This window comes from Heloderma suspectum, chromosome 2, assembly GCF_057233095.1.
Source record: "Heloderma suspectum isolate Gila_16-S chromosome 2, 16-S_ref, whole genome shotgun sequence".
NCBI lineage: Eukaryota > Metazoa > Chordata > Lepidosauria > Squamata > Helodermatidae > Heloderma > Heloderma suspectum.
Genome location: NC_139459.1, coordinates 164,923,404 through 164,947,068, shown reverse-complemented (window position 1 = coordinate 164,947,068; position 23,665 = coordinate 164,923,404). Strand labels below are relative to the sequence as shown.

Genomic DNA, 23,665 nt, shown 5'->3' with positions numbered 1-23,665 from the left:
AGTCTGGGGAAGGTGGGAAAGTTGAGGGCTTGTGCCTGTAGTTGTGCTTAATTTCAGAGGGCTTCTCCTAAGTCCAGCGAGACATCAGGGGAGAGGCAGAGTTGGTGGCCACCACAAATCTTGGCTGACTACCAAGAACAGCCAAAATATGTGGACCCTGCTTTTGAATAGCTCAGGCAGTAGTTAATTAGAAAATGGAGGGGGGCAGAATTGGAATTCACCGCTCTTTGCAATGTCACCTGTCATGGCAGAAGGATCCCCTGCCCCCCACCCCACCCCCAGCTGAGACAGTAGCTGCTGATGTCACAGCAATCTTCCCTATCTCCACCACAGCTCAGTTGCCAGGCTTTCAGCACCTTATATTTACATAATATAAATGCCCACAGCTCCTGTGACAGCAAGAAGAGGGTGCTTGGGGATTCTTGGCTTTGGCTTTCTAAGAGGCCCCGCCACAGAAGCTTGGGCTCTTTAAGGCCTTTGCAGGAGGCCCAGCTTCCTTTGCAACCGTCTCGACACTCCATAGCGCCTGCACTGACTGCAGTTGAAGACCACCTGACTTGGCAACCATGACACCCCTACAAAGGGCTGTTGCCCACCCCGTCAGTGGCTGGGAAGAAATGGCTGTGCCGTCCCCAGGTCTGCATGCTGTGGCTGAACGAGAGATTATTCCTCCTAATAACCTGCAGTTTGGGAAGGTTTTGAAACAATAATAAGTAGGCGTAATGGTTTCCATGCCTCATTCCTGGGCAGGCCAGGAGCAAAATCCGGTTTTAATTAAAGAACGGGAGAGGAGGAAAAGAGAGTCAGGGAGGGAGAGAGAAAATAGGACGGAAAGGGTTAGCGGCTGTAACAGGCTTGCTGGCGGATCAGTGGATATTAAAAGAATTGTCCCCTCCTCCCTGTCTAAAATGTAGCAAGCTTGAAATGTTAAATATCATGGACACAATCCAGTGGGAACTCTTGTACAAGCACCATTGAAACAAATAGGATACCTATGCAGTGCCACTTAGATACCACTCACGCACGCCACATTTCCCTTAGTTAGCAGGATTGGCAGCGGGTTGGGGGGAGGGATATTAAACAGCTAGTGTGGCTGTTTTCAGAGAGGAGAAGCCAGATGTGTATGTGTTTGTATGTGTGTATATAATCTGTACATATTCATACAATCAGCCAAAAATATGGAGTCAGGTAGTTCCCACAGGAGTCTGTGCTTTAGGGATATAGCACAGCATATAGTCAGTTGCTTGATTATATAAACCAATTAAAATATTTTGATTTATTTTTAGTGCCTAAATAGCTGGGGCAGCAATTTTTTAAATTTATTAAACTTAAACAGTGACAGCACTCGGGTGCTTACACCTTCTGCAGCCTGGTGCCCTCCAGATGTGTTGGACAGCAACTCTCATCATTCCCAGCCAGCACAGCCAATGACCACACTGCTTGCGAATTGTGGGAATTGCAGTCCAACACATCTGGAGGGTACCTAGTTAGGGAAGGCTGGCTTACAAAAACCGATGGGAAGTGGACAGCATCTTAGGAGAGGCATTGTCTTCTCTTTCATGAAGGAATGTGGCTTCTAAGATAAAGCAAGGTGTGTGAAGTGGAGCATTTCCACATGAGGCTTTTATCACATGCTCGTGATTGGTCACTCATGGAAGTTTGCGGATCCCTTAGATGACGCCATCAACCTCCAGGGTGTCTCCTGCGCTTTCTGACCTTTATCCCACTTTTTTTAAAGATCAGGGATAATGCAGTAATAAATGTTAATCCACTTTAATGGCCATGTGAAATTGCACAGTTCTGCTATAACACAGCATGTTCTAGTGGCTGTATAATGAAACCTTAGAACTTTCAGACAAAGGAAGTCCCGGAAAAAAAGCCCATGTCAGCCCATGTAAAGAGCCAAGCTTAATCCTGTGACGAATCTGGAAGCACAATCCCAGGTAAACTGTGGGATAAAAAGCCTGGTGTGGAGAAGCCTATCATCACCCAGAGCCAGCAAGTGGCAGGCACCATCTTAGAAGAAGTATTCCCTCCTGGCTGATGAAGAAAGTGGAATGCCTCTTCTAAGATGGAACCCACCTGCCACTAGTTGGTACATCCTGATGTCACAGAAACAGAGAGTGTTTCCAGACAAGTCTTTTAGTGGGGAATCACCCTGCCTCATTCATCAAACTTTACAAGAGGTCCAAATAACATTATCTTCCATTTGTAACACTCCCCGTGTTTTCCCATCACTACTTCTGTCTCTGTTGTTACTACAGAAAATCTGTTAAAGAAAGAAAGACGGAGTAGCTGCACAAAGTCTTTTGACTGGTAGTGCTAGGAGGCCTCCATCTAGAAGCACCCAGCAACGAGTGCCTTGTCACTGCATGGGGCCAGAGCTAGCACCAGTTCCAAGGCTTTCCAGTCTGCAGGCAAGGAGATCTGAGGTAAATACTCCCCCCCCCCACTTGGTTCTCCTCCACCATCCCCATGACTGAGGGTTCACTGTTCCCCACCACAAATCCTCCCCACGGCATACAAGAGAGCAACAGGGAGGGAGCATCGGGGCTCATGCCAGCTGGTAAGGACAGAAGTAAACCCCTTCTCAGGAAAGAACCTAGCACTCTACAAGTGTTTCACACCTGTGTTCTACAAATTCACTAGTGTGTGCATAAAGTGACATTAACTCAATAAAACAACTGAGATTCCATTTTATTTGTGTTTGACTTTTGGAAAAGGAGCATGTTTCTAGTCCTCATGGCTGTCAGCAGTTTCTCTTAAAGTTTTACTTAACATGAGGAGTTCTGGGTGAAGTTGCAGGGACCTGGGGTTGGTGCATTCACATGACTCTTAATTCTTGCTTACTCAAGCAGATCAATGGACAGGCAGTGGTGTTCTATGCCAGCTGAGGTTTCTGGACCATTTTCAAGAGCAGCCCCACATAACACATTATAGTAATCAAGATTAAGAAGTCTGCACTATTTTTTTTTAAGGGAGAAGACACATGTGGCAAAGGTGATTCAAAAGTGCCTTTATTGCCTTGAAAACACACACAAACTCAGAATGAGAGAGAGTTCCAAACTAGTTTCAGGTGTAGTAGGCTAGTGTGTGTGATAGCATCAACATACCTCCATCTGCAAGGATAAAAGGCAGACAGCCTGCTTGAAGCATTAGGGGAGAGCAGGAATGAGCATTGCATTTACATATAGTTTGGTGTGTAAAGCAAGCAAAAAAAGTCTGGTTCACTCTGTGGGCGATGCACTTTCTGTGATTACTGTTAAGAGACTTATATGTGGCTTTATCCTAATTTGCATAAGGGATTCTGTGTTTGGAACCATTCAGGAGACTGGGTTGGTTTACAAGCAGGGGCTGTTGGGATAACCCATAAGTTTAGGGGTGCCACCTGTAATGGCCTGGATAGTGGATATTTGCATATGGAGATACCAAGGCTCAAATCTCTGTTCAGCCTGAAGCCTTGGGCACAGTGCCGTTTCTAAGCCTAACCTACCTCTCAGGGTTCTTGTGAGGATAAGATGTGGTAAGAATTGTTAAAGCACTTAATGGAAAAGAAGGTGCAGATATGTAGGGGAGGATATGTGGAATTATGTCTAGCCTGAGCTGGCTGTACAAGCACAACATCTGATATCTGACACACAATTCTGCACAACAAAAATCCTCACCTAAACCTACTGCTGTGGTTTCCCCCCATGTGCTATAACAAGCATGACCCAGGGTGGGGATGGTGGGGGGGGGAGGCATGAAAAGTTAGCACGTCAGAGAAAAGGCTGGGCTGGCATCTTTCTCCCTGACATGCTAGTTTTTTATGTTCAGGAAAGTTTTTATTTTTATGTTGTCTCCAACTCTGTCCCATCGTGGTAGGCCCCTCCCTGTAAAATGAAGAGATACAGCCCAGACACAGGTTTGTGAGAAGAAAAACTAGGCCGAGGTGTGCCTTGGGGCAGGCAGGGGAAGGGGCAGACAAAAGGCCTAAGGAAGAAAAAATGGTCTTCTGGTCCAGCAGCAGATTTAAAGGTAAAGGGGAAATAACCAGGCTGCACCGTGGTAAACATAAGCACAAGGCTCTTCAGCCTCGCTTCCCCTCATATGGTTCCCCAGCAGCAGAAGCATCTTTTTTCATTTGTTGTTTCCTCTGCTGCAGCTTCTGCCTCCTAGAGACAGCCCTTCCCCTGGAGTTGCCTGGTGGTAAGGTAAACCTGTCTTTAGAGCAGTCTTCCCCAACCTGGCGCCCTCCAGATGTGTTGGATTGCAACCCCCATCATTCCCAGCCAAGGTGGCAATCCAACACATCTGGAGGGCGCCAGGTTGGGGAAGACTACGTTAGAGCACTGCAGAGCCCAAAGCTTGCTCATGACCACAGCTCCGTGAACTCTTGTTCTGTTAACTAATAGAAACTTAACATTAGCGCACGTACGAACACACACACACTTTCCCAAAGTGGAAACACACGTCCCCTTCCAGCAGCCCCAGTCCATTCCTGCACACCCAACCTCCGCACCTGGACTTCAGCCAAAAACACCTTCCAACCTCCCCTCTCCCTCCCTCCTTTTCCAGCTCCGCAGTTTTGGCGGCGCCCACCCTGAGGAGCCGGCTTCAATTTGGAACTGTAATAAGACCTTGGATCAGCCACACTTCGCAAGCAATAGGGGATGCCGGGGGCCCAAAGGACAGGGCTGTCAGGAACCTCAAAAGATATGTCAAAGGGAGCCCGCCCGATCCCTTTTCCTTGCAAGGAAGACGTGATGGCTTTTAACAGTCAGAGCTCTGAACTAGCTAATTGCAGTTTTCCATCCCTTCTCCCAGCTTCACCCTGCACCATCTCAAAAAGTCTGTCCCCTCCCTACTCACATCGCAGTCTATAAATCCATTTGGCTTTTGCAATTCCCCTCCCCCCTTTATGGTCCAATTGCTCCCCCCCCTTCCCTTTGCTATTTTGTTTCAGTCTTTCTTCTCGTTTTCTTTGTTCTTAACTTTTGCCAATATTTTTAACAGCACATTTCTGCAAATTGCTTCCAAAAGTCTGCAGTTGTAGAAAATCTATCACGGGGCTTGGGGTTTGATTCAAAGTTCAACATGGTTTTATATCCTCCCAATAATATCTATTTGAACACGTCCATCAGCCAAAACAGAAAGTTGGTTTTGGCTGTGTTCTCTGCTGAGGCTTTCATAGGTTTCTAGAATCTATTTGCTTTTTCTTTACCAAATGTCAGGAGCATTTTTAACCCTTCGCTCTGGAGACCAGCCAGTTCTAGCCAACCCCGGGTGGGGGTGGAGATACATGCTGTGGTGCCCTTTGCACCTTTGAACATGGACCCCGTAGTTCAAATTCAGAACTGAATTCAGAACTGAATCAAAACTGACTCTTTGAGTATTTCCATCTTTTGTTTCCAATCCAAGTTATTCTGGCTTGGACCCAAAATTCATGGTTAGCAGAGAATTCTCCTAGGTATTTACAACTGTGGTTCTCATCCACACTATTTCAGTTGTAGATCTTTCTTTCACCCTAGCCTACTCTCCATTCCTTACTTGGTTGCCATCTATTCACGCCTCTTCTGTTCTTTCCTGACATCTCAGCTTTTCCTGTTTGTTTATTTTTGTTTCACCCTTCTTCCTTTGTTCCACACATATATGTCCAATCATTCCAGGCCAGTTCTTACTCTCAGCTCCAGTAGATGAAAATCCTTGCTGAATCAGTGGGTGAAACGTCTTGCTGGGGATGGTTCTTTAGGGCTCTCTGTGGTCCTCAGCCTCCCCCAAACTGACAACCTACTAAGGACGCACCCTGCTTCCCTCATGTCTGATACATGTCCCTAGCTAGATAAGTAGTGCAAGAAAACCAGCACATAAAAACAAGGAATGACATTTCTAACCATTGCCTTCACATATTTGGTGAATGAGTCAATTGGACCCTTACCATCACCAAGAAGTTGGGGTAGGGGGACAGTGGAAAAAAGAGGTAAGTGAATGTTAGGACAAAGAAGGGATATAAACTTCATAGAATCATAGAATCATAGAATAGTAGGGTTGGAAGGGGCCTACAAGGCCATCGAGTCCAACCCCCTGCTCAATGCAGGAATCCAAGTCAGAGCATCCCTGACAAATGGCTGTCCAGCCTCGTCTTGAAGGCCTCCAGTGTGGGAGAGCCCACCACCTCCCCAGGTAATTGGTTCCATTGCCGTATTGCTCTGACACTCAGGAAGTTTTTCCTGATGTTCAGTCGGAATCTGGCTTCCTGTAACTTGAGCCCATTATTCCGTGTCCTGCACTCTGGGATGATCGAGAAGAGATCCTGGCCTTCTTCTCTGTGACAACCTTTCAAGTACTTGAAGAGCGCTATCATATCTCCCCTCAGTCTTCTCTTCTCAAGGCTAAACATGCCCAGTTCTTTCAGTCTCTCTTCATAGGGCTTTGTTTCCAGTCCCCTGATCATCTTTGTTGCCCTCCTTTGAACCCTCTCCAGCTTGTCTGCATCCTTCTTAAAGTGTGGTGCCCAGAACTGGACACAGTACTCCAGATGAGGCCTAACCAGTGCTGAGTAGAGGGGAACTAGTACTTCCCGGGATTTGGAAGCGATGCTTCTATGAATGCAGCCCAAAATAGCATTTGCCTTTTTTGCAGCCACATCACATTGTTGGCTCATATTCAGCTTGTGATCGACGACAATTCCAAGATCCTTCTCGCTCGTAGTGTGGTTGAGCCACGTATCCCCCATCTTGTAACTGTGCATTTGGTTTCTTTTTCCTAGGTGCAGAACTTGGCATTTGTCCCTATTAAATGCCATTCTGTTGTTTTCTGCCCAGCACTCCAGTCTATCCAGATCACTTTGAATTTTGTTTCTGTCTTCCAAAGTATTAGCTATCCCTCCCAATTTTGTGTCATCTGCAAATTTGATCAGCATTCCCTGCACCTCCTCCTCCAAGTCATTAATAAAAATATTGAAGAGCACTGGGCCCAGGACTGAGCCCTGCGGTACCCCACTCGTTACCTCTCCCCAGCTTGAGAAGGTCCCATTGATAAGCACTCTTTGGGTCCGATTCTGTAGCCAACTGTGGATCCACATGATCGTTGTTTCATCTAGCCCACTTCGAGCTAGTTTGCTCATCAGGATATCATGGGGCACTTTGTCGAAAGCTTTGCTGAAGTCGAGGTATATGATGTCTACAGCATTCCCACGGTCTACAAGGGAGGTGACTTGATCAAAAAATGAGATCAGATTTGTCTGGCAGGACTTGTTTTTGACAAATCCATGTTGGCTTCGAGTAATCACTGCATTGTTGTCAAGGTGCTTCCAGATGGATTGCTTTATGATCTGCTCCAGAATTTTCCCAGGGATTGATGTCAGACTGACTGGTCTGTAGTTCCCAGGTTCCTCCTTTTTACCCTTTTTGAAGATAGGGACAACGTTAGCCCTCCTCCAGTCATCTGGCACTTCCCCGGTCCTCCATGATTTCTCAAAGAGAATAGACAGCAGTTCTGAGAGCTCTTCTGCCAGTTCCTTTATGACTCTAGGATGCAGTTCATCTGGCCCTGGAGATTTGAACTCATTCAAAGTAATGAGGTGTTCCTTGACCATATGCCTGTCGATCTCAAGCTGCAATCCTGCCCCTTCAGCCTGTACTTCGCCTTTGCCAGGGGGGTCATAGACCCTCTTTTGGGAGAAGACTGAGCCAAAGTAGGAATTGAGCACCTCTGCCTTTTCTTTGTCCTCTGTTATCATTTTGCCATCCTTATTTAATAGCTGAACAACCATTTCTTTCCTCTGCCTTTTACTATGCACGTAGCTGAAGAAAGCCTTTTTGTTGTTTTTAGCATCCCTCGCTAACCTCACCTCGTTCTCCGCTTTAGCCTTCCTGACGCCATCCCTGCAATTCTGTGCTACCTGCCTGTACTCTTCAAAGAACAACCCAGAAGGGGAAGGAGGAATCCCAAGGGATTAGATCCAGATTTAAGCTGGATCAATGGTGCTAGCAAAAATGGGTCCCCTCTTCCCATGGCAGCTTCCGCCTCCCCCCAAAATGCTGCACAGAGAGCCAGGAGATGCTGCTGAATGGGGGGATCCCCAAAAATCAGGCAAAGGGACCTTCTATGAGTAGAATGCTTCCTCTTGTGGAAGGGCCTTTCCTCTTGTGGTAGGCAGATTCTGGATCCAACTCATGAGGTCTGAGTGAATATAACATTAAATGCTTGCAGGGAACTGGCTGATGTTCTTTATGCTTTGGAGCTGAGTATGAGACAGGTGTTCTAAGCTGCAGAACACTGTGCAACATCCCTTGAAGGTTAGTACACCAAGAAGATACTTCCGATGACCTCCAGCACAGGATTCCAGTTGCATTTCCCCATGATTTTAAGTTTTACTACTTTTTATTCTTTAAAACAACTCTCTTTTTATTTATTGTAACTGGGCTTGCATAGTTAAGAGCTGAGGAACTGAGGTGAAGCAGCATTCCTATTTTAATTCTCCCCATGCACTCTGAAGATCCCTGGGTTTCCAGTGGTCACCGCTACGGTCCCTAGGGAGAAAAGGCCACGGTTGTAAAGGCCTGTCATGAGCTTGATTGTGCTTCAGAGCAGATGGAATCAGAATCCCAATGTCCTGAGGAAGACAAGTGGAAGCCTGTTCATGTTGGTCTGGGGTGTGTGATGGGGCTCACTCAGGCTACTAAAGGCATAACATCCTGTGGTTTTCATGCTTGTTTCTTTTGTCTCTGTTTTGTACATTTTTGAATCATCATAAAAAACTTAATCATAAAAAAGGGCTGTCCAGAAACAAGAGTGGGATGAGTATGCACACCACGGGCAATAATGCCTCTATCTTAACCCTCTTTAATACTCTGAATCAAGCTTCCCCAACCTGGTGTCCTGCAGACGTTTTGGATGTCAGCTCCCATCAGCTCCAGCCAGCATAGCCAGTGGTCAGGAATTCTGAGAGTTGTAGTCCAAAACATCTGCAGGGCATGAGGTTGGGGAAGGATGCTCTGAATGAATGATCACTTGTCTTCAGGCTTCTGCTAACATCAGTGCCCTGAGTTCTAGAAGCCTGCTTGATGGCCCAGAAAGATGGACATGCCCTGGTCCTCAGAGGCAGCACACCAGAACTGTTTCTATTTGAATGCTTTTCTAAAAGAAGAAAATTCCGGGGTCTGTATAGCACACTAAGCAGGAGCAGGCATTTGAATACTTTGGGAACATTCTGCAGAAAGAGTGTACCAAATCTCAGCCGCATCATATGTCATTGGTTGCTGGCAAGGTTGTGGCACAAAGGGGGTTGTGCTATGTTGCATACCTTTGGCCACGGGTGTACACACGATGGTTTTTGTTTTCGGTAATGTAAACTGAACAAAAGACCACAGTGAAACCTCAAAACACAAATCACCAGAAGTGGCAGCTGCAAGGCCAACGAGTTACGGTGCAGCCTTCGGATACTTTTTTGTTGTTGCTAGAGAAAGAATATGGAACTTATTAAAGTTTAATTTGTAACGTACGGCGGCTGGTTTCACCTGAACAACAAGCCTAGGGAAGGTTGGTTGAAATTCAGTCTGTGCAGCAGCTGCTCTCTCTGCACAACAGGACCCTTGAGTGTGGATCTGCTGCTGCAGCCACGTGATTTTTCTCTATGCTTGTCCCCAGGTGGTGGTGGTTAATTGACATGGCAAGCCAGTGTGGTGTAGTGGTTAGTGTGCTGGCCTAGGACTGGGGAGACCCAAGTCCAAATCCCCACCTTCCTATGAAGTTCACTGGGTGATCTGTGGCCTGTCATTCTTTCTGGGCCTACCCTACCTTGCTGGGTTGTTGGGAGGATAAAATGGACAGCAGAGGCGGGAGGGATGATCATTATGCCAACTTGCGGTCCTTGGAGAAAGGGCAGGATATAAATGTAATAAATAAATAATTTGTGCACTGTTAGCAAATGTAGGCTCCGGTGACTTCCTGCTGCTTGGTGTTTGTGTAAAGGGGGCCTAAAGAACAGAGGCTCCAGTGTTTAGCCACCTTTTGCCTTAGCTGTGCTTGGCTGGGGGTGCTGTTCAGTCCATTACCTATTAGGTTATTGGTCCATCTCAGGCAGAGGCCATTCCCAGGCTTTCATCTTGAGAGTGTTTTGACTGGAGATGCCATTGCCAGGGACGGAACCAGAAACCTTTGGGCAATGTGTGTTTTCTACTACTAGGCTGTGCATTCTCTCTAGGATTGCCAACTGACCAGAAAAATGGTGGCTGCACTGCCCTGTTCCCGCATCTTTAACAGCAGCTTGATCCTACAGAAATCAGTGGGCAGAGCTTTGCCTGGCTTCAACATCTGCTAATGTCTGCCAATCAAACTGCTGATAAAGACACAGGAGCAGGGGATGGTAAAAGCTGGCAACTCTGTTTTTCCCAGCCTAGGTAAATTAAATTACATTTTTAATTGCATGATGTTAACATCTGATAAAGAATAAGAGGTGAAGGCTGCCTGCTCCCTAGCTCTGCATGGGTTAGGGATCATCCATGCAGGGATCAGAAAAGCTGTACTTACTGAAATCCTTTCTGTTGTATAGTGATTAAAAACCCAAGAGCCCTCCTTTGCATCTATTATTTTCCTTTAGAACAAGTACCTTCTGCTCTGAACCTCTCTCCAGAGAACATCCATCCTCTTGACTTATTCTAGTTAAGTCACTTGGAGCTGCAGGAATGACTGTGCTAAAGCAGGGACCAAAACCAGTGGAACGTAAGAGGAGTCATGCTGGAGCAGACCAAGAGTCCATCTAGTCCAGCATCGTGTTTCCCAGAGTGGTGAACCAGATGCCTCTAAGAAGCCCACAAGCAGGACAATAGCACCCCCACACTTTTGTCTCCCAGCAACTCGCATACGAAGACATGTTGCCTCTGATCCTGAATGTAGCATATAGCCATCATGACTAGTGGCCACTGATAACTTAATCCTCCATGAATTTGTCTGATCCTCCATGAATTTGTCTGATCCCCCTTTAAAGACATCCAAGGTTGTGGCCATCACTACATATGTTAAATTATGCTGTTATGTGAAGAAGTACTTCCTTTTATTTGTCCTGAATCTCCCACGATTCAGCTTCATAGGATAACCTTGGGTTTATCCCCCCACTTTTGCTACACCGTGCATAATTTTATATGCCTCTTTCATGTCCCCTCTTCCTCATCTTTCTTCTAAACTAAGGGTCAAACTAGATGTTACGTTAATTGTGCAGTTAGCAACCATGCCTGGTTTTTAAAAAATTCATACTAGGTGTAACCCCAGTACTTTTCCTGAGGATTGCAGTGCGCAGGGAGGGGAGGTTAAAGTGTTCCCTCCCCTGCTACAATCCTAATGAAAATCCTCCGCTGTGTGGCAATTAGCTTTATATAAAAAAGCTCCCATTGGCAGTGATGGGAGCTTTTTTTCTTAATGCTAATTATTGCAAGAGTTGGGTGGGTGGTGAAAATCCCCTCTCATTTCTAATATTAAATGTTTTTAGAAACAGGCATACTTGTTAGCCACACAGTGAAAGTAATGCCTACTTTGGGCCTGGAAAGCCCCAACATTGTAATCTTTCCTTGTTGGGGAGTTGCTTCAGTCCCGTGTTCACTTTTGCCTTTTATGTATTTTTCCCAGCTCTACTACAATATCCTTTTCAAAGTGTGGTGACTGCATAAAACATACTCTACTGACCATGTGCTGTGACTGTAGGACTCTCCAAATAGGAACAGGGGTGCAGAGTTCAGAAAAAAGAAAGCAAACATGCATGGGCGCACACGTGCACGCATGCATACTGGCACACACACATGCACAGAATTATCATAGTTGTGCGGGCATGCGAGCACACACAGTGACACCAGTCACCAAGCGATTTGGAGAGGATGACCGGGCCCAAAGGAGGATAGGGGTCTTGTACCTCTGTTGTATTGCAGGAAGGATTTCAGCAACTACAGCTTTTGTGATCCTTCCATGACATGCAGGACATGCCAACATTTCCTCCTATGTACAACTATTAAAGTTACAGGAGCCCTGCTGGGCCCCCCTTTGCATCTGGTCACTGTAGCTCAGGAACATGCCTGCTTATCATAACTATAAATGCATTTAATAGCTTACTTTAGTTGCTATGCATGTTTAATTTAATTTTTAAAATATGCTGTAACTGAAGGCTCCCTGGGGTTTGAGGAGAAGAGCCAAGAAGAATGCTCTTGAATATCATTCACATACATTGACATTTGCATAATATTGCTATAAATAATAATTAATAAGCATTGTTTAGAATTTAACTTAATTGTTTCATAAGAAGAGTTAGCTATCTTGGGGTTGGTTTGTAGCTAGTATAAGTCTTTCTATTCTTTGTTGCAGTTCTAATAAATTAATTCTTCAAAAACATGACCATTATTATTGGATCATAGTGGACCATATTGGGCCAAACTACACATGACATTATTCATGCAATTAGCAGCTGCATGAACCTTAAAAAAGAAGAGGTAAGTAGCAAGTGTGCCCCTGCCTCCATTTGGGGCTGGGGTTGGGGAAGGGGGCTGTAAATCTTTGCCCACGTTGCACTCATGATCCAGATCTTGGGGGAGGGGTCCTGCATGCATCTACTATTTGCATTGGGTGGAAAACTTCCATTGGAGCCAATTAACTAGTCAAGTGTCCAAGTATTTTCTTGACTACTTAAATCAGCCTTCCACAACATGGAACTCTCCAGATGTTTTAAGCTACAACAGCATTCCTGACCATTGGCCATGCTGGCTGGGGCTGATGGGAGTTGAAGTCCCAAACACATAGGTTGGGAAAGACTGCTGTAAAGGCTACTAGTAGTGCACTGAAATGTGTTTGGAAACAAATTGTCAGCCAGCACAGATATTTATGTACCGTTGAGATAAGTTCATTTCTTGGAGGGTGCGGACAGGATGACAGGGTGCCTGGAGGGGCAGAGCTTTCCCTGGTTCTGGAGCTGCATAATGTTAACCACATTAGTATTTAATTAATGTCAATAATTTATGTCATAGGCGGAGAGGAGGATCGATCAGACCCCAGGTACAGGCTGATTGGGATCAAGACCCCAGGTGCAGGCTGGTTGGGGTCAAGGCGCCGGGTGCAGGCTGATTGGGAATTTTCCCTCCAAAAAGAAGTCGTCTGGACCTATACAGATTCTGGTTGCTGTGCATGCATATACATGCTCCATGGATGCCGAAAGTCAAGATAGCTATAGATGAGGAGAAAATGAGGTTAGCAATCCAGATCCAAATTTATTTCTTCTTCCACAAAACAAGCCAGGCAGGTCCAGGAGCAGCATTCACACAGTGTATACCCTGCATTTACCACCACCATAATGCCTGGGAATGAATTAATGTCATACCAAAGGAAACCCAGATTTCACCACAAAATCACATGGCTGCTTTGCCCACTCAGAAGTGGAGGTTGAGGCAGGGAGGGAGGGAGGCAAGAGAGCACTGCGCCTGGACTCAACCAGTAGGCACTGTTGTGAAGAGGTGACACCTGAAGCTGACCCTGCCCCCTCTCCTCTAAGGAAAGATCTTTGTGTTGGGAGGGGGCTACTCAGAGGAGGACCCCAGGACTCAGTTAATTCTCTCCCACCATCCCCTGCGTCAGTGAAAGAAATGGGCTTCTGGAGCCTACTGAACAGTTGACAAGAAAATCTTGCTTGGACCTTAAATCCTTATGATGACTACTATCACTCAGAATGGAAACTGGTTCTGCTTTGTCCTTCTGATAGGGCAGCCGCTTGTGAAGTGCCAAAAAAAGAGGAGAAAAGAGGACAGGGATTTGCATAAAATGTGCACATGCTGATCTACACATATGGATGCAAATGCAGAAATAATTATTATAATTTTAATAGAAAGGCAGTACATCTCACCATAGTGTGGAAGACTGGGGCCAGGTGACCTGTCTGCCTTGCTCAGTCTGCTGCCCAGGTGCTGCTGATGGGCAACTTCAAGGCCTGCGAATTCTCCCTTCCGATGGTTCTTTGTCTTTCAACTGGACTTGGACTGGACAGCCCTTCAAAATAGAAAGAGGACACCAGGCCACCTGTAAAAGAGGACACCAAGCCACCCTACCTCCTGAAGGATGTAACAGAAATGGCATCTCATATTTTAAAAGGGAGGATGAGGTGGAGAATGGAATTGAGTGGTGTGGAGTGGTGTCTGCTGGCATGTGAGCTGAGCCCAGTCTACTTGGCCCTTTACTGGGGAGGTCCTATTGTACAGTACTGTGACCACCATTCCTTTGTCCCCCTGTGATTCCTCCACAGTCCCTGCTGTAGCAAAGAAGACACAACTTTAACCCACAGCAATAGGACTGGCAGTGGTTGGGTGTTAGGATTTTAACATTCTTCTCCACATGGAGCTTTTATCCTGCTATTGAGACTAGTTACTCATGGAAGTTTGCGGATCCTTTAGATGTTGTTGTCAACCTCCAGGGCGTCTCCTGCAATAAGTAACCTTTATTCCATTTTTTTTAAAGACCAGAGATAGAGCTATCAAATTACAGTCCTTGAGTTCCCCTCAAGGAAAAGGAAAAGCAGCAATAAGGGGAGCTAGACCACAGTGCCATCTAACAGCTGTGTAATGAAACATATCGAAGACTCAGATAAGGAGGGGAAAGAGGGGGGAAAGGCGGGGAAGGAGGCGTGTGTAAAGTGACGCCCTCATGATCCTGCATTTAAAACGGAAGCAGAAAGCCCCATTTTAAATGTGGGATTTTAGGCTGGTGTAGAGATGCTCTCAGAGTATCTGTCAGAACACTAACATCTCAGAGCAGGGAGCCAGAATCAAGAGGGACAGGCAGGCTCTTTCCTGCTTCGCTTTAGCACTTTTGCAATTTATTCTGCCCCGCCCACCCTTGTCCAGCAGGCTATACCCTGAGGCATAGCCAGGCTTTGCCTGGCCCCTTGCCCCACTGGGTGCCATCACCAGGCCCAAACAGGCATCGCTAGCTTCACCCCCTGATCTATCAGGCCCTGCCCCTTCCATCCCAGGGTCTGAAACTCAGAATACCTGACAATCCTACAAAACAGGCAGGTGAGGAAAACAGACAAAGCAATTGGTCTAGTAGAGGAAAGGCCTGGGTGGCATAGCAACTACGTCCTGTCATGTTGCTTCAAAGCATTTGAAAGAAGTTCATTCCTGAGACAAGCAGGTATTACTTGCATAAAGAGCCATTTTAGACTAAGCAGCAATTCAGGACCTACATAATAGAAATTTATTAAAATCGTTGTAAATGTGACTAGCAGGATGGAAGTATAAGGAACATGTGTATCTGATAGTGGGCTTGACTGGCTGGGGAATAGTGGGAAATGTAGCACTTGTTTCTTTCTAAACATGCATAGGATTACATCTTTAAGCTAAAATAAGATGGTATTGTTCATATTTTTGGCCTCACCCCTTTTGCCTTTAGCCTCACCCACCACTGGAAGTCCCTGAGAGTTTCTCCAAACTGAATTCGGAAGACATTCAGGCTGAAAGAGGTTGAACACCTCTGGGCTAAATATTCAAAATAATATTGATAAACTGAAGAGATGGGCAGATAGAATGTAATTTAACAAGTACAAAAGTAACATGTTTCAGATGGGAAAGGAGAACAAGTGCACAAGTAATAAGGGCTCTATCCACACGGTTAACAATTTATTGCTTCTTTTTTCTTCACATTGAATGGGAGTGACTCATCATCCTATGTTCTTAAATTGTAATGTGAAAAGAGGCCTTTACTGGCACACACATATGGTTTAGGGTCCAAGGCCTTCTTCCCTGCTAGGTTGGGTGCAGTCCCTGGGATATTAATCATGATGTTCTCATTATCCAGTTCACCCAAAACTGGTCTGGGCACTAGATTTGATAGGTCATCATATCGCTGCATAAGGACTGGTTGAAATAGGATCCGTGTTCCAGGGATGTAATCACAACATGCAATTGGTTCTGCCACTGGGAGTCACTGATATATTTTCCAGCCAGGAGTAAAAAGCACAGTGTCTTGCCTTAGGCAACACTGGAAGCCTGTGGCAGAGCCAGGAATTGTGCCAGATCTCCTGATTCTCCCAGTCCAGCAGTACAAACTCAATCTTTCCTCACTTAAACAATGGAAATCACGGAATCATTTGATTGGCTATATCTGAACAGTCTGGGTTGGGCCCAAATGCCCGGATCTGTCCCTGCCAAGTGTTTATCCTTCATTAGCTAGTTTTTTAGAAGCAAGAGCAAGGTGGAGCGATAGCGCTTGCATACTGCAGAAAACCCTCTTAACGCTTTTAATTGCCTCTGCAAATCCTGAGCGGATGGCATCCAAAATGCCCTGAAATGCTTTCTATTCAGCTGTGCGTGGGGGCAGGGGAGTGTATTGAGGGAGGAATCAAAGGGAACATGTTTAACTCCCCAACCTGCACAGACGCTGCAGATTTCTTGCCTTGGAGCTCAGTGCGGTTGGAACGATATTTTCGCTCATGAGTGTGCATGTGTGTGTGTGTTTTAATTCATTTCCCAAAGAAGATGTAATGTCTTCGCAGAGCACTTGACTCCTACATCTGTGTCTGCAATATGGCGTCCTGGCACATCTGTTGGAGCTGAGGCTTGTACTACAAATACAGCCGGCTCTGGCCATCTGGAGTGTGGTTTTTTTTCCCACCTCTTCTTCTTGCCCGGTGGGTCTCAGGGAGAAGAGGCAGATCCGTCCCTGGGATAACTGGAGGCATATGGATGTTACTTAAGATGAGCTCCTGGCACCAGCAGCCGTGGGCTGTTGCAAGAGGCAGGTTGGTTGTGCCTGTGCCCAGCGGCATCCTTCCACAGAAGAACACAGAAAGCACACACATGCCCGCATGAAAAACACATGGGCTGAGATGGGTCATATGCATATACATAGCCACAAATGATCTGTGCACGGTGTGCAGGAACAGAAGTATACTTCAGTGTGCGCATACATTTTGAAGTAAGGGTTTACAAATCAGAAGGAGGCCTGTGTCGCCCATCAGAGGAAGTAGACTCCTGTGGTCACAAAAAGTCAATTCACCTCTACATTATCTGCCACAGTACTTACATTGCTGATCTTCTGAACCACACCTAATTGTACATGTACATAGGAACAACGTATTTAAAAATTATGTTTATTTATGATTTATTTATTACGTTTCTATACCGCTCAATAGCTGACACTGTCTGGGCGGTTCACAAAGCGAAACTTAAAATAATAAAATACAATAATATACAATAACTACAGCAACATACAGCGCAATACAGCTTTGCACATCATATAGGATTGCCTACACACATCAAAAGAACACACCTATGTACACATATGCAAACACATGTCATGTGTATGTGAAGGCACACACAAACACATCTGCATCTATATATGGAGCACGCTATAGCCTCGTCTCCATTTCCCCTCTCCCTATTCTGCCTTATCCTGCAAACTGCCACCCTCTGTTTCATGGCTGTCTGGGCATGGCGGCTTGGTGGTCCCAACCGAACTAATAGGAAGGACCAACACCCTCCCACCCACCGCACCCACAGAAACAAAGGGAATCACTCACACACATGTTGGCTTTTGGTGCTCCCTGGAGTGAGTGAAACTGCCCCTTGTGGAGAGAAACAATTTGAGCATTCCCTGACATCACTAATTTGTGTAGCTATGCACATTCAGGTGTTTCTTCTTAAAGTTGGTCATAACATAGGGGTGTTTAGACCCGCATGGTTCTGTCTACTCTGTTTACAACCAAATGTGAACTGTTCTCGATTTCACAGTGAGAGGAGGAGCCAGGGGTCTCGAACTGGGGCTCAAGGGGCAGCACAGTAGCACACAAGCACACATCAGGTTTCCAGGTGAGGCAGTTGGTCAGTGTCTCGCTTTCTATGGTGTGTCAGCACCGCCCTTGTGGATGGCCAGAGAGCAGTACTGCAGCTATCAGCTCAGCAATGATCCAGTGACAGAAGGGGACAATTGGGTTCCGCCCAATCTTTATAAAGCTTCTGACTCTGGCCTAAATCCTCATTCTGAGCAACTTGCTGCTCTCAGCCTCCGTGTACATCAGACTCGGAGCCAGCTGTAGGTATGAAGGGAGTCCTGGGAAATCTAAATGTTCACACATGCCCTTATGATATCACTGCAGAGCATTGTGGGAAGTTTTAAATGGCTGCTGACTCCAGATAAGCCCTCACTTGGACGAATGGGCAAGCAGGTGGGCCCAGCGTCAGTGCTGCTGAGCTCTGCGAGAGTGCTTGGGCCCTGACAAGTGATGCCGCCAGCCCTGATTTGACTGCTTGCCACCAGCCGTGACACTCAGTTCAGAGGTCAGGCTGGACATCCCAGCCATCATCACCAGAAAGCAATTCTTTATAACAAGGCATTCTGGAAACTTGTGGTACTCTTGTGGTTACTTGTTTTTTTATTAAAGGCATTGGGGCTACCTCATTTAGGACAATTTAATTAGCATGACCCAGCACAGAGCTATATGGCAAGGTGCTGGGGCCATTCTCTTGAAGGGGAGCATGCTGTGACTCAAAGTTTCATGTGAATTTTCTTTAGCATATGAACAGTCCCACATGACATCAGTTCCAGGATCAGGGAGAGGATGGGGCTGTTTGCAAGGCCCACAACATCGCGGAAGGAAAGGTAGTGCTCTTTCTGGGCTCCACACAGTAGCTTCATTGCAAGAGGAGGTCCCAGAGTGTCCACTGTCTCGATGTCTGGCAAAGCCTGCTGCATTTTTGCCTGGCTGTGTGCTTAGCACCCTCCTGACAGTGCCAGCAAGGGTGGCTTCATTTCTGTCCTCCCTCTCCTGATGGCTGCCTGTTTTTCTTTTTCTTTCTAGCAAGCCCTACTCTTCCTTTCTGTAATTGGAGCAACTGGCTGGCATGTGTGCATATATATGTTCCCTGCCACTTTTCCCATAAGCATATTTGATACAATGTGGATTGGAAAGTGAGAGCATAAGGTAGGGGCATTATTAATTGGAAAGCTGCACCTAAAAATTAATGGTCTAGGTCAAGCATGGCAGAGGTAACAATTGGTGTGCGCAAGGGACTCAGTCCAGAACTGTTCAATGTCTTAAATTGAAGCCATCTAACTGGGAGTCAGTAATGCAGCGTTCCTCAACCTGTTGCCTGCCAGATGTTTTAGACTACAACTCCCAGCATTTCTGATCATTGGCCATGGTGGCTGCAGCTAATGGGAGTTGGTCCAAGACATCTGGAGGGTAACAGGTTGGGGAAGGCTAGAATGATACAACACCTTCTCAGAATAGCAAGTATCTCTGGTTCAACAGGTTTTGCCATTTTTTAAAGCACTACAGAAAGCCTGGAAAATGTATCACCTTTTGGAGGGGAGGGGAATCTATCTGTAGCCTCAGTGAAAGGGGTATGTGCAAAACCATAGATAATTGTTGTCGGCCTATTCAACACAGGCCAAACCGGAAGAACAATGCTATGCTGCAAATATGGTTGGAAGTATGGAAACGTAGCAGATCATGGGGAGGAAAGGAAGGAAGTACATCCGTTTAGAAAGGAAGACTGTGTGGGTGAGGTAAGGATGGTAGCATTTTCTAAGTATCTAAGGCCAGAGCTGGCCAAAATGTTTTGTTGGCCCAAGCCATCAGAGAGAGTTGTGCCCCACCTTGTTCTTTCACTTATTTCATTTCTTACATTTCTATACCAACCCATAGCCAAAGCTCTCTGGGTGGTTTACAAAAATTAAAACCCTAAAAATACAATATAATAACTTTTGACATTGCAAGGGGTCCCTCTCAGATCACATGCTGCTTTTGGTGTCCTTAAAAATGCTACCATCCTCAGGGATTGCTTAGGTTGTTTCTCTAGTCAGGGTGGCCCTGTCTAAAGCTATGCTCATACTATCAGGTGCTATGTGACAAACGGTATGTCTCCACCTCCAACCCTGTGAAGTAGGACAGGCTGCAAGATGCCTTTTCTCTATATTCTTCAGTGGTAGGCCGCCACCACCCACATATTTAATACCTCTTATATGTATGAGGTATCATATTTAATACCTCTTATTTAATATTTAAGAACCTGGACATATGGGAATCCAGACTTATGGCTTTTATATATGGAGGACAGGCTCCTTTTCCAGATCTCCCTTTGAAGTCCTTAAAAACCAGGCCAGCATGTTTGCCAAGCAGTCCAGCACATGGATAAGACCAATGCTCAGGCTAGGCAAAAGAACTAAATCAATCAGAAATGGTCAGTTGTTTTTAAAATAAAATGGAACATCAAACTAGCTCACTGAAATGTACTTATTAGGACCCAAAGAATAACTCACCAAAACAGCTTACAGGCAGGAAGGAGGCTACCTGGGGCTCTGTCTTGCCTCCTGCATTTAAAACTGAAGCAGAAACCTTTTAAAATGCACTGGAGTAGAGATGCCCCATGTCAGCCAGTCAGAGACCAAGAAAAGACTTCACAACCAAAGGTATTTCTATGGTGGTTGGGCAGTTCCTAGAGAGGGAAATTCAAAACAACCAATCAATAGCTTGGGAGGACCTGATCATGTGTCCTGCAGGTAGCTAGTTGACACAAGGCCGAGTCACGAGAGAAGCAAAGGGAAAGAGCCAGTATGGAATACGTAGAAATGCAGATTTTGGTGTCTTTAGATGCTTGGCCATGCCTTTTGCTCAGAGATTCCTCCTATCAGGGAGAGGGGAAACACTGGTTTTGTCACATATTCTCACATGATCAGGTGCAGCAGTTCTAATTCAGCGAACAGCTTGATGAATAGCTGAGGCCAACAGGGTTGGCCCAGGATACCTTGGTGTCTGAGTGGAAAATCCAAATGGCACTCCCCTCTTCATGAACCCATTGGGAAGTTCTCCTTTGCATTCCCCATTGAAATGAATGGGAGCTGTACAAGAGCACAGAAGTGCTGCGCTCTTGCACAGCTCACCCATTCCAATAGGGCTTGCTCAGGATAATTTCCCAACAGAGTATGCCCCAGGGGTTAGATTTGTCTGTCATGCATTCTCTCACCCTTAAGGATCCCCCAAATCCACATCACACCTTACCTTGTGATATGCCTGCCTCTATAAGGTGCCAGTGATACCTCTGACGTAAGGAAAAGTATTGCTCTCCAATGTGACCCATTTGGCCCTTTCATGTGACAAGGAGCTGGTCTTCCAGGTTGCTAAGAGGCCTGCTCCCTCTGCAGGGAGAGCCAGCCAGGTTGCTCTTTCTTGAACGAGGGAGAGGGCCTTCTCTGTTGTGGCCCCCACTCTGTGGAACTCCCTCCCTAGGGAACTCCGCCAGGCCCCCTCTTTAATGAGCTTCCGCCGTGCATTAAAAATGTGGTTGTTCAGGCAAGCATTTGGGGTAGGTTAAGGTATTTTAGAAAATGTTTTTACTGTAGAATTTTATTGTTTTAAATTGTTTTATTATATACTTTGTACATCGCCCAGAGTGGCTGGGTGACCAGCCACATGGGTGATTAATAAATTTAATAAAATAAATAAATAAAATAAAAATTGAAGTCTGGAATATGTAACTTACAGCTCTTTGTAGTTCAAAAAAGCTTGAAGTACCTCACACCAAGGGCCAAGCTAGATGAGATACAGGAGATCCATGATCAGACTTCCTGATGCCTTTTTCAAAGCTTAAAAACAGCTGCACCTCCTCATCTGATCTTTGGAATAAGTATTTTCCCCTGTGCCATTTTCCCAATCAAAATCTCCCTTCCCTACAGTTACCACTGATGTCTTTGGGCAGCTCTCATTCCCATCCCTAGGACCTTTCAAAATAGCTTCTTAGTGTGAACTAGGAAATCCACACAATGACACAGTTCTGTCTATTCTTTTTATCTCTATCTCTTTTTCCCTTCTTGTTGTCCTCCTCTCCATTACATTACATTCCTCCTCCAACCCAGTTGTGAGGGTTATTGTTCACTCAGTCTGTCAATATTCCATGCCATTGAGTTATCATTGGGCTGTTTGGGGGGTTCTGGGTTTTTTTATTAAGATTTTCCATACTCTTGCAAACCTTGGGGTTCCCCTGAATCTGCTGATACTTCCCTCTTGTGCATGTGTGGTATGGTTTTGCCTACATTCGCATGAGCATGGGAAAACTTGAATCTATATTAGAAGAAATGTTATCATATACATACATACATATAGTGCCATCAATGTATATGTTGCTTTACAGAGTAGTGTAGCAAAAAAATCCAATTCAGACAAACAAAAACAGCTCCCTGCCCCAAGGAGCTTAAAATCTAAACTTTGAAAGGCAACCCGAAAGACACAAGGAATGGGAGAGGCCAGGCTAGCAAGGGATGAATTCAAGCAAATGCAGTTACAAGAACTTAGGCTTTGTTTCAGCTGGGGGTGAGGACTAAGGCTGGAATTAGATATTACAGCACACACGAGGCTGCCGCCAAGAGCAACAGCCCTGCTTCTCCTCCTATTTCTGTCATAATGTCTACTAATAAAAAACATGTGACATGATGTCACTATGTTGCAAGCTTCCCTGCCCCCTCCAGCTCATGGGCTACCACTTACAGGGGCACATGGTGGCAGGGAAACTGGCAATGTGATGACATCAAATCACATTATATATTTTGTATTAACAGAGGACAAGGTAAGCAGAGATGCAAGGCTGCTGCTTTTGGTGGCAGCCACATACGTACCGTAATTTCTATTTTTGGCATCAGAGTTAAGCTAGAACACGCTCCAAACGTGTTTGACACACTCAGGCGGGGGTGGGGGCAGTGGTGGATTTTGAAGCAGGATCCTGAAGGAGTTGTGTTCTAGTATGTGAAATACCCAGAATTTGCTTCAGCTAGAGAATAAATTAGCAACTTCCAAGATGGACAAGTGTACAGGTATAATTGTGATAACTCACCATTAAAAAAAAAGGAAAGAAAAGGGCTCCAGTAACAAAGGGTGTAGGCAGGGAAGTGTTGTCCAGGCCAGTTGTAGGAAAGTTCATACTTCTTTTATGAGGCCCAAGCTTATGTGGCTCAGGAAGGAGGAGACAAATGACAGATCATGGAATGCAGTGGAGGCTGCACCTCCTCCTCATGCAGCGTACTGTAGCAGAGGGTGGTGGAAGGAGAACCCGACTTGACATCTGAAATAGCATTGGCCTTATGTGCCGCAGCATCAGATCATTGGCTCATGCTCAGTTTCTCTTCCTTCTTAATCCCTATATCTTTCTTGGAAGCACTGTTGCCATTACTGCCAGTATATTTGGCTCATCTTCCCCATACATACTATTTAGATTTGTTGTCATTGATTCATTCTGTGGCTGCCTACCCAGCTAACACATTTGTTAAGACCATTTTGAATGCTTAGGGTTTGAACCCTTCCCAGTTTTGAATCATCTGCAGATTTGAGAGGTCCACTTGCTCACCCAAATCCATTATGAAGATACTAAATTACAAGGGCAATGTTAAACCAAAATAGGGTATATGGCTGTTTTGATGGTAGATGTGGAGGGGGAAGTGTACTATGTTGCAGAGTTTGCTATGTCCGAGACATCTGTAGAATGATGGGGAGAAACTTGAAGGAAAACAGGAAAAGTTAAAATGAAATGTTGTAATTCTATGTTTGATCAATCACCCAGGGATGAATATCAATGTGTGTCTTGCTCTGCTCTTCTAGCGTAGGCAGAACAGCTTTGTGAGAAGGCAAAACAAACTTCCTGAAGCTGTCAGCCAATGAAACAGCCTCCAAAGA

General features: G+C 45.6%; 1 long non-coding RNA gene across 1 annotated transcript; it reads right to left on the bottom strand.

Annotated features, from left to right (window-relative positions):
• Positions 1-12,084: 12,084 nt before the first annotated feature.
• Positions 12,085-20,443, bottom strand: LOC146353102 (uncharacterized). Its single transcript, XR_014787385.1, has 3 exons — positions 20,266-20,443; positions 13,856-13,998; positions 12,085-13,183 (listed from the first exon to the last, which is right to left on the bottom strand). It is a non-coding gene; the product is annotated as an uncharacterized LOC146353102 (long non-coding RNA).
• Between the last annotated feature and the right edge of the window lie 3,222 nt (positions 20,444-23,665).